General features: G+C 45.2%; 1 pseudogene; it reads left to right on the top strand.

The window, feature by feature from the left end:
- The window catches only part of LOC110338855, a 516-nt pseudogene extending 51 nt beyond the window's left edge, over positions 1 to 465 (top strand).
- Positions 466 to 9,881: the final 9,416 nt, after the last annotated feature.

Below are 9,881 nucleotides of genomic sequence, written 5' to 3'. Positions count from 1 at the left end.
GCTCAGGCCTGGTATACTACTTCAATCACATCATCAACGACAGCCAGTGGGAGCAGCCCAGCGGCGGCAGCACTGTTGGAGGCAGCAGCAAGAATGGCCAGGGTGAGCCTGCCAGGGTGCACTGCTCACATCTGCTGGTGAAGCACAGCCAGTCTCGGAGGCCCTCATCCTGGCGGCAGGAAAAGATCATCAGGAGCCAGGAGGAGGCCCTGGAGCTGATCAATGGCTACATCCAGAAGATTAAGTCAGGAGAGGAGGACGTTCAGTCTCTGGCCTCTCAGCTCAGTGATTGCAGCTCTGCCAAAGCCAGGGGAGACCTGGGTCCCTTCAGCAGAGGTCAGATGCAGAAAATGAGGATGCATCGTTTGCTCTACGGACAGGGGAGATGAGTGGGCTCGTATTCACGGACTTGGGCATCCATATCATCCTGCGCACAGAATGAGGGCAGGCACCTGGCCAGCCTGCTCTGGCTTCCACACACGGATGCCCTTCCTGCTACTGTCACAAAGTATTTATTGTTCCTAAAATGACTGGGAGGGGCTCTGAGCATCCCGCTCCTTGTTTGCCCCCATTTGGGGCTGTCCTAGCCAGGCTCCTTCTGGAGGAACTGACTTCAGAAGGGCAATGGGCGATGCAGCAACTCAGCCTCAGGGTGCAATGCAGCGCCCTATGCACCTTCTATTAAATCTGGAACCACTGAGGGGGGGGGGGGGGGGGGCGGGGAAGAATACATATCTGTGCCACCATCCTGCCAAGTAAAGATGCAGAAGTGTATCATGCTTTGTGTCTTTGTTCCCCCTTGGGTTTTTGAAACAGGGTTTCTCTGTGTAGCCCTGGATGTCCCAGAACTCACTCTGTAGACCAGGCTGTACCTCAAACTCAGATTTTTACCTGCCTCTGCTCCTGCATGCATGGGCACGTGCATACAGGCTCCTGCAGAGGCCAGCAGAGGAGGAGGTCAGATCGGCTAGAGCTGGAGCTAAGGGTGATTGTGAGCCATCTAACAAGGGAAGTGAGAAGCAAGCTTGGGTCCTCTGCAAGAGCAGCAAGTGCTCTAACTGCTGAGCCATCTCTCCAAGCCCTCCAATGCTTCTACTTAAAATGTGTCAACAATAACTCAATACAATGTGCAGAAATACTCCTTGGTGCTTTGTACGACCGTATGGCTAAGAATGGTTTTTACCAAAGCATTTGTTAGGGTTTTATTGCTGTGAAGAGACATCATGACCAAAGCAACTCTTACAAAGGGGAACATTTAATTGGCTCTGTCTTACAGTTTCAGAGGTTTAGTCCATTATCATCATGGTGGGAAGCATGACAACAGTCCAGGCAGACATGGTACTAGAGAAGGCTCTGAGAGTTCTATATCTTGATCTGCAAGCAGCAGAGACTGTGTGCCACGATGGGTATAGCTTCAGCATAGGAGACCTCAAAACCCACCAACGCACTTCCTCCAACAAGACCACACCTACTGCAACAAGGCCACACCTCCTAATAGTGCCACTTCCCATGGACCAAGCATCCAAACACAAGAATCTATGGGGGCCATACTTACTCAAACTACCACAACTAAAATAAAAATTCAGAGTGGAGAAATGTGTCAGCTAGAGTCTTTTAAATGCTTGAATTTGCAATAAGAGCTGAATTATGGGACTCAGAGTTCTCAGCGCCTTATCCACTTCTTACTGAGTATTATCCGATGTGGTACTGTGTTCCATAGGCCATTTTCATCCAAGTATATGCTGTACATTGAACATATCCCTCTACTCTATCATCCTCCCCTTCTTTGCCCCTCCCATTAGTCCCCTAGAGAGTTCCATTTCTACTTTCATGTCTATAGGTATATGGAATTTTACATAGAGTGGTGGTTTGAATAAAAATGGCTCCCCATGAAAGTGGTACTATTAGTAGATGTAGCCTTGTTGGAGGAAGTACATCACTAGAATGTGGGATTCGAGGTCCCAGAAGCTCAAGCTAAGCCTAGTGTGTCTCAGTCTCTTCCTGCTGCCTGCTGTAGATCTCTCAGCTCCTTCTCCAGCATCACGAGTGCCTGCAGGCCACCATGCTTTCTGCCGTGATAATAATGGACCAAATGTTTGAACTGTATGTACATCAGCCCCGATTAAATGTTTTCCTTTGTGAGAGTTGCCTTGACCATGGTGTCTTTGCCCAGAAATAAAACCCTAACTAAGACACATAGCCTTATAAATCTAGGATCTGCAACAGGAGAAAATGTGATATTTGTCTTTCTGAGGCTGGCTTAGCACTTTTAATATGAGCGTCACCAGCTGCATCCATTTGCCTACAGATATATTTATGGATGAAAAAAATCCATTGTTTATTCGTGCCATGTATTCTTTATCCATTCCTTCATCATTGAGCATCTAGATTGGCACCAGACGTTTACTATCCGGATAAGAGTTGCAATCGACAGAGTGCTAGTGTCTCTGTGCGGCGTGTGCTTGAAGTGCTCAAGGCTTTGTCTTCCCTGAACATGCTATGTGTGATGGCACAGGGGTGGGGCACATAAAGAGGGATCTCTGGAGCTCAGTGGCTGCTAGCCTAGCTAAATCTGTGAGTTCCAGGTTCACTGGGAGACCTTGTCTCAGAAAATGAGGTGGAGAGTGACTGAAAAAGACACGTGATATCAACCTCCGACATCTCTAATGGATGTACACATGAACACATGCACAGAGAAAGATGGCTGTAATAAAAGACACATGATATGTATTGGCAGAGACTTTAGAAAGCTAACACCTGAGAACATTACTAGTGGAAACATAAACAGGCCAACATTTTGGAAAACACTTTGGTATTTCCTCGAAGCATTAAACAGGATTGCCAGACGATAGCAATTCCACACTCAGGTGCTGTGATAGTTCATTTTATGTGTCAGGTTGACTGGGTCTCAGTGCTGAGATATTTGGTTAAAAACTATCCTAAGCCTTTCTGTAAAGGTATTTGTGGGTAAAATTAACAGCTGAGGCCATTGTTCTGAGCTGGATCCAAGGGCTGAGTAATATGACTTCATGAAACACTCTCCTTGGCTTCCTCTTCCCTTCTTCCTCCTTTTCTTCTTCCTCCCCCTTTCTTCCTTTATCTTCTTCCTCTCTTTCCCACTGTCTCTCTCTCTCAACTCAGCTTTTCTCTCAATTTAAACACGTGTGTTAAAGGAACATGGCTGTCCACAGACCCCATCTTGTAAAACCACATCTTAGTAAGTTTACTAATCAAAGTGGAAAATGGAAAGTGTCCCCTTCCAATAGTTGCATATTAATCCAAGGAAAGAGTCTAATTGTCCCTAGCTAGACCTAGAACCTGTCTAAGGGTTTCATTGCTATAAAGAGGCAACATGACCAAGGTAACTCACATAAAGGAAAATGTTTAATTGGGGCTGGCTTACAGTTTCAGAGGTTCAGTCCATTCAGTTATGATGGGAAGTATGGCAGTGACCAGGAGACATGGTTCTAGAGGAATGGAGGGTTCTACATATTGATCTGAAGGTAACCAGGAGGAGGCTGATTCATCAAAGTCTACTTACACAGTGACGAACTTCCTCCAACAAGGCCACACCTACTCCAGCAAGGCCACACCTACTCCAACAAGGCCACACCTACTCCAGCAAGGCCACACCTCCTAATAGTGCCATACTTATGGTCAAGCATTAAAAAACATGAATCTATGGGGGCCAAACGTACCCCATAGTCACAGTACCACAGTACCCATGGCTGTGGTAAGCATGTTGTACCTTGACTTTGGTCGTTCGGAGACTACTTGGAATGTAAGCTACTTCCCAAAGAGCATAAAAGTCCCAGGCTAGTAAAGATTACAGATATCTACTATAACTAAAATATGATTTGCCAAAATGACTTCTTAAAAAAAAACTGACTATACCACCAACCATAAATTAAATTTTAAAAGTTATCTATTATCCACTACAAGAGGCACAGGTCAAAGGTAGGCCTGCTGGCACATACCTTTAATCCCAGTACTTAAGAGACAAGACAGGCAGATTTCTAAGTTCAAGGGTAGCCTGGTCAACAAAAAAATGTTTAGGATAGCCAATACGACACAAAGAAAGCCTGCCTCAAAAAACAAGGAAAAAGGAGGGGAAAAGCCATTCATTTTTGGCAGGGGGTAGGGGCACACACCTTTAATCCCAGGATTCAGGAGTTCAAGCCCAGGCTGCTATACAAAGCAAGTTTCAGGATAGTCAAGACTGTTATTAAAAAAAAAAAAAAAAAAAAAACTGGTCAAAAAAACCCAAACCAAACCAAAACAACAACAACAACAAAAAAGGCACAGCTCTGGACTGTTTCACGTAACTAACAAAGAATAAGTCACTCCTGAGTTACTTACATCATTCCATCTCCATAAAAAGAGGAAGTATGGTACTGAACAAAACCTATCTCCTCCCAGTGCCAGAGAAGAGTAAGAGAGGGAGAAAAGCACAGGCAAATTTAATTTGTGATTATAGGTGCAAAAGTTCTTACGGAGACACTAGAAAGTCTAGTCTAGTCAGATACAAAAGGCCTAAAACAGAATAAGGCAGCGCAACCCTAGCACATTACGGATGCATTCTCCTATAATTGACAGATTAGGTGGGGAGAAAATATTTAGTCTTGTCAACAGATTCCATCATATTTTTATTTTTTTATTTTATTCTCTGGGCATGAGTGTTGATTGCACTGTGGGTGTTGGTGCTGTGTGGGTGTGATGCTTACGGAAGGCAGAACAGGTGGAAACTGACAGCACCACAAAATTCAAGATTGGCCACTCAGAAAGAAATAGTTTCTTTACACAACTAGAATACCCATGGTCATCAAGTCTTAGGAGTCAAGATTGCCACATTAAAAAAAATATGAAAATACATATTTTTATGTAAAATTAGTATTTGAGATGGAGGTATAAAAGTCTCTATTCAAACAATACCACTACGAACATCATCCCACCTGCCGTGTGTTTCCATCAGAACCCATGATATTCCTTTCTTAAGTTCTCTTTTCTAAGGTGAGATTCTCTAATGAGACTTGTGTGCACTCTTAGCCTTTGTATCCAACCTATACTGTGTGTGTATCTCCTTCCTCTACAGCAGTGGTTCTCAATCTTCCTCACGCTGTGACTCTTTCATACAGTTCCTCACATTGTGGTGACCCAACCTTAAAATTATTTTTGTTGCTACTTCATAACTGTAATTTTGCTACCATTATGCCTTATAATGCAAAGATCTGTGTTTTCTAGTGGTCTTGGGCGACCCCTGTGAAAGGGCCACTCAACTCCCAAAGGGGGCTGGACCCACTGGTTGAGAACTGCTGTTCTACAAGCTAAGCAAGAACCTCTTTGTACTGCACCCTCATGTTGGTTTGCACACGTTAGGAACACAGTAATTGTTCATGTTGGTACAGCAAAGACACTATAGAACAGGTAAGAGGGGTAAAAATTAAAGAGTAGAGGAAAGGGCTGGTAGAGACGAGAATAAGACCCTCTTCTTTAGGTGGGTTAGCCTACTTATCTGAATGCCTTGTGTTTCAACATAGTTGAAAAAGCAAAAACACGAGATAGAGCAGAGCGTTAAGTACTGGTATCTGGTCAATTTCCAGGGCAGCCAGGAAAATGCCCCTCCCCCTTACAAAACAACAGGATTGTAGGGCTATTGCTAGTATTTTACAGGATTTTGGTTTGTAGCTTTCTTTTTCCTCACTGTATTGGTTAATTTTAACTGTCAACTTGAGTTGACAATCCAGATCAGGTTAGCCTGCGGGCACATGCGGGGAGGATTAGCTTAATTGTTACTTCCTGTGGGAAGGCCATTGTGGCACCTTTTCCTGAAAAGAGTCCTGGACAACATGAGAGAGGAGAAAGCTAGCTTAGCAAGCAAAGGGGCATTTGGTGTCTCTGTTTGCTCTTGACTGTGAATGTGATTCGGCTAGCTTCTCAGGTCCCTGTCTTGATTTCCTCAAAATAATGGAGTGTACCTTGTCACTAGAAGCCAAGCAAACCCTTTCCTGTCCTGTGTGGCTCTGTGTCAGGGTATCTTATCTCAACAACAGAAACAAAACCAGAACACACATCAGGCAGCAATTTCCCAAGTAATCTCTTGGTCTCCCTCTGGTCAGATCCCTATGTTGGCCTTCCTTGTCTTCTGTTTTCCTTCCCTACAACTACAAGATTCTCCTGGAAGGTACCAGCCAGAAGCCAAAAGGACTGAGAAGGCCTTAAGACTTCACAGAACGCATTCCTGTCCTCAGTAGTGCAGGGATAAAAGAGAACAGGGGTTAAAGTGCACTCTAAATGTTTGAGCTCCACAGATTCATAAGGATGATAGGGACTGTAGTGCCTGCTCCCACAGAGATTTTACTGGATGGATTGCCTTGCCTGGGTCACAACAGATGCTTGACAAATAACGCTCCCTGGGAAGCTATGAGAAGCCCAGAAGAGGCTAGTAAGGCCTCTGACTTATAATCAGAGGGGAAAGAAGAGACAGGTGCAGGCGAGCGAAGCGACATTATGATTTCAATCATTCTGTGGTCCCTGGGATTTAACTTAGGGCTTCATACATGCTAAGCCAGCATTGTGCCTCTGAGCCACATACCTGTGCTCTGCAATATAAGGCTTCAATCTAGCTTAGCTAGCACGTTAAAATCAAAGACAATGTAGAGCTTCCTCACTCAACCATGAAATGCCAGCACTAGAACGCCTGGGACATGGGACAGTTCAAGGACAGGCTGAACTATATAGCTAGACCCTCTTTTAAACAAAACAAAACAAAACAAAACAAGGACTCAAGGACAGGATAGCCTTTATTGCAGATGCCCACTTTTATAATTTATTACAGAAGAGGTATCTAAGCAATAACAATGCATTTTGGAATAAGGGGGGGGACTGTTGGTGTCTCCCACCCCCACTAACCACTCCCCCTCCAGCAGGAATACCAGAGTGCTACCCAGTTCGCCCGGACCGCCCACCATCGCTCGGACTGCCCACCATCGCCTGGACTGCCCGCCATCGCGAGAACTGCCCGCCATCGCGAGAACTGCCCGCCATCGCGAGAACTGCCCGCCATCGCGAGAACTGCCCGCCACCGCGAGGACTGCCCACCATCGCGAGGACTGCCCACCATCGCGAGAACCGCCCTGGCAACTTCAAAGGACTCAGGGGCATGCTGGGAGCCCTTCCTTGTACTTAAGCAAGTCCGGACAATAAAGATACGGGCCTTGATCAGAAGTCTTTGCCAAGGCCTCCATGTTTCTTTTCGCAGCCCTTTTCCTTTTCAGGAGTTCCCGCTCTCCAGTTCGGATCCAGGCCACAGTGTTTCTGCAGGCAGAACCACTCAGGAAACAAGGAAAATACTCAGGGACAATGACTCCACCAAAGCTGGCCTTCTCAGTTTACCTACCCACTTCTCAAAGGAAGAGGAAGCCTGGCAATGCCATCTCTCTCTGAGCTCCGGTGTCATTGTATTTCCAGGGTCCCAGAAGTCTACAGGACCTCTTGTTTCTCAGACAATGTACAGACACGACAAACTCCCCAAACTCTGGGGAGTTCTTTGGAAGCGGGCATAGGAAGAGCTTTACCTAACCAGATAAGCTTCCAGAGACTTTCTATCTGTTCTGCACAAAATGAAGAAACAAGAAAGCCCAGATGGCCACCCTAGTGATAAGAAGTTGTAAGCCACTGGGAAATGTCTTCAGGGCCAGTAAAACCCTCTTCAGAGGGAATTCCATCAGCATTGTTCATGATGTATGATGAATGGTTCTCTAATTTGGAGGTGGGGGATGCTCAAAGGGGGAAAATATGCTTTTACCACAAAAATTCTTCACTTCACTTTTTTTTTTTTTTTTTTTTTTGCTACTCAGCCCTGATCATATCTGGTTCTGATGTTAGTGAATCTCAGTTTAAGTCATAAAGAGAAAACATTCCAGTTATCAGTAGAGATGTTTCATCTGCCTTCCTGTTAGTGTGAGTCATGGCAGAAAATCCAAAGCTTGCGAAAAGAAACCACAATCCACTAATGAACTCTCTAAACCTCCGTGCCCAGCATGATCAGCAACGCGTTCTACTCCGCCTGCTATGTCCCCACACCGCCCCAGGTTTTATGGGTAATTAAAATTAAATACATAAATATGTAAGTACAGGATGTAATGGCTGGCCCTGAAGAGTATTTACGTGTTATTTTCTTTATAAGGAAATCAGCATTCTTTTTATAAGGCCTCTGATGTTAGACATTGAGCAGGGGCCGGGAAGGGGGGGGGGAAGTAATCCAAAATAGCTCAGCTTCTATTTGTCTTTAGAACAGAGATAAATGACATTAGCATTAATGTTCGAGTTTCATCATCAGCGGTAAGCTTCCCACTTTGCTGGACCACAGGCAGTCTAGCCTCTCAGAACCTCTCCTTCAAAGCTGTTTCCTGGAGCCTTCAAACGGCCTATTAATACTCACAAAAGGAGCCATAGATGTGAGATGCTGAACCCACTTGATCCAGCCTCAAAGTGTGCAAGTGCTTAGAAGAGCCTTTCCACTCCCTGCATTAAAAGTACATCCGGGGCTCGTGCCACTCTGGCCATGATGAATACCCATCCAGCCATCCCATAATAGCTTTGAAACACAAGAGCTGTGCTGTTTCAACTCGCTAATGATCTAGGACCAAGCCTCTTGTTCTAGGGGCTCGTTGACCACCTGGCAAGCCAGGGCCTGACTGTATCATCAGACTGACCTGAGCCTAGCCCTGACCCAGCTAAGACACCTGGGAACTATTACCACTAAGTGTTAAAGGATGGACAAATATTACCGTAGGCATGTGAGGGAAGGTATTCCTTTTCTCTCTCTCTTTTAAGATTTATTTTAGTTATATGAGTGCACACCAGAAGAGGGCATTAGATCCCATTACAGATGGTTGTGAGCCACCATGTGGTTGCTGGGAATTGAACACAGGACCTCTGGGAGAACAGTCAGTGCTGCTAACCACTGAGCCATCTCTCCAGCCCAGAAGGAAGGCATCATTAGAGCAAATTAGTAGTTAGTGTCCCAATTGAGGGTAAAATATATGATAAGAAGGCTCCTTAATGTGTCTTCACAAGAAAAAAAAATCCATACTATCTGCAAAAATTAATGTATTTTTCTTTTTCTTTTTTCTTGTTGTTGTTGTTGTCAAAAAGCTTATAAAAGTGTATGTCAGATTCTTATGTGCCCAGGGCTAGAAGCAAGCAGCAGGAGCAATTGAGTGGAGATAATCCGCTTGAGGAACCCTAAGAGCCTCAGTGTAGCCATTTGGTCACAATTCAGTTCCCAAAGTAATGAGGTCCCGAAAAGGTGGAACATGAGATGTTAACATTTCCTGAGCAGTTACACTGTGCTGAGCATTGTGCTGTGGAGTTGACATGCCTGTCTCACAAGACGTCAACAGGCTTTAACATAGGTACTATCATGACCACCACCCTGGAGACAGGAAATCTGAAACTAAGGAAATGTGCCAAGACCTTAAACCAGCAAGAGGTATGTACCATATAAGAATCCAGCTAGAGGCTGGGCAGTGATGATGCATGCCTTTAATCCCAGCACTTGGGAGGCAGAGGCAGGTGGATCTCTGAGTTCAAGGCCAGCCTGGTCTACAGAGTGAGTTCCAGGCAGCCAAGGCTACACAGAGAAACCCTGTCTCGAAAAACCAAAAAAAAAAAGAATCCAGCCCAAGGCTTAGGGCCTCCCTGAGGGCGTCTGGGGCTTGGATTTTACTAAGTTTGATAATTCCTGTTCCTAGAGGGTCATTTACTCATACCATCTTGTAAAAATAGGGAGGTGCAACCTACTTCTCAGGACATGAGGAGGAGTGTCTGAAACAACTATTGCTGGACCCCAGAAGCAGAGCGGGGCTATGATTCTGCAG

Source organism: Mus pahari, chromosome 1 (genome assembly GCF_900095145.1).
Source record: "Mus pahari chromosome 1, PAHARI_EIJ_v1.1, whole genome shotgun sequence".
Lineage (NCBI taxonomy): Eukaryota > Metazoa > Chordata > Mammalia > Rodentia > Muridae > Mus > Mus pahari.
This window is presented reverse-complemented; position numbering and strand designations above follow the sequence as displayed.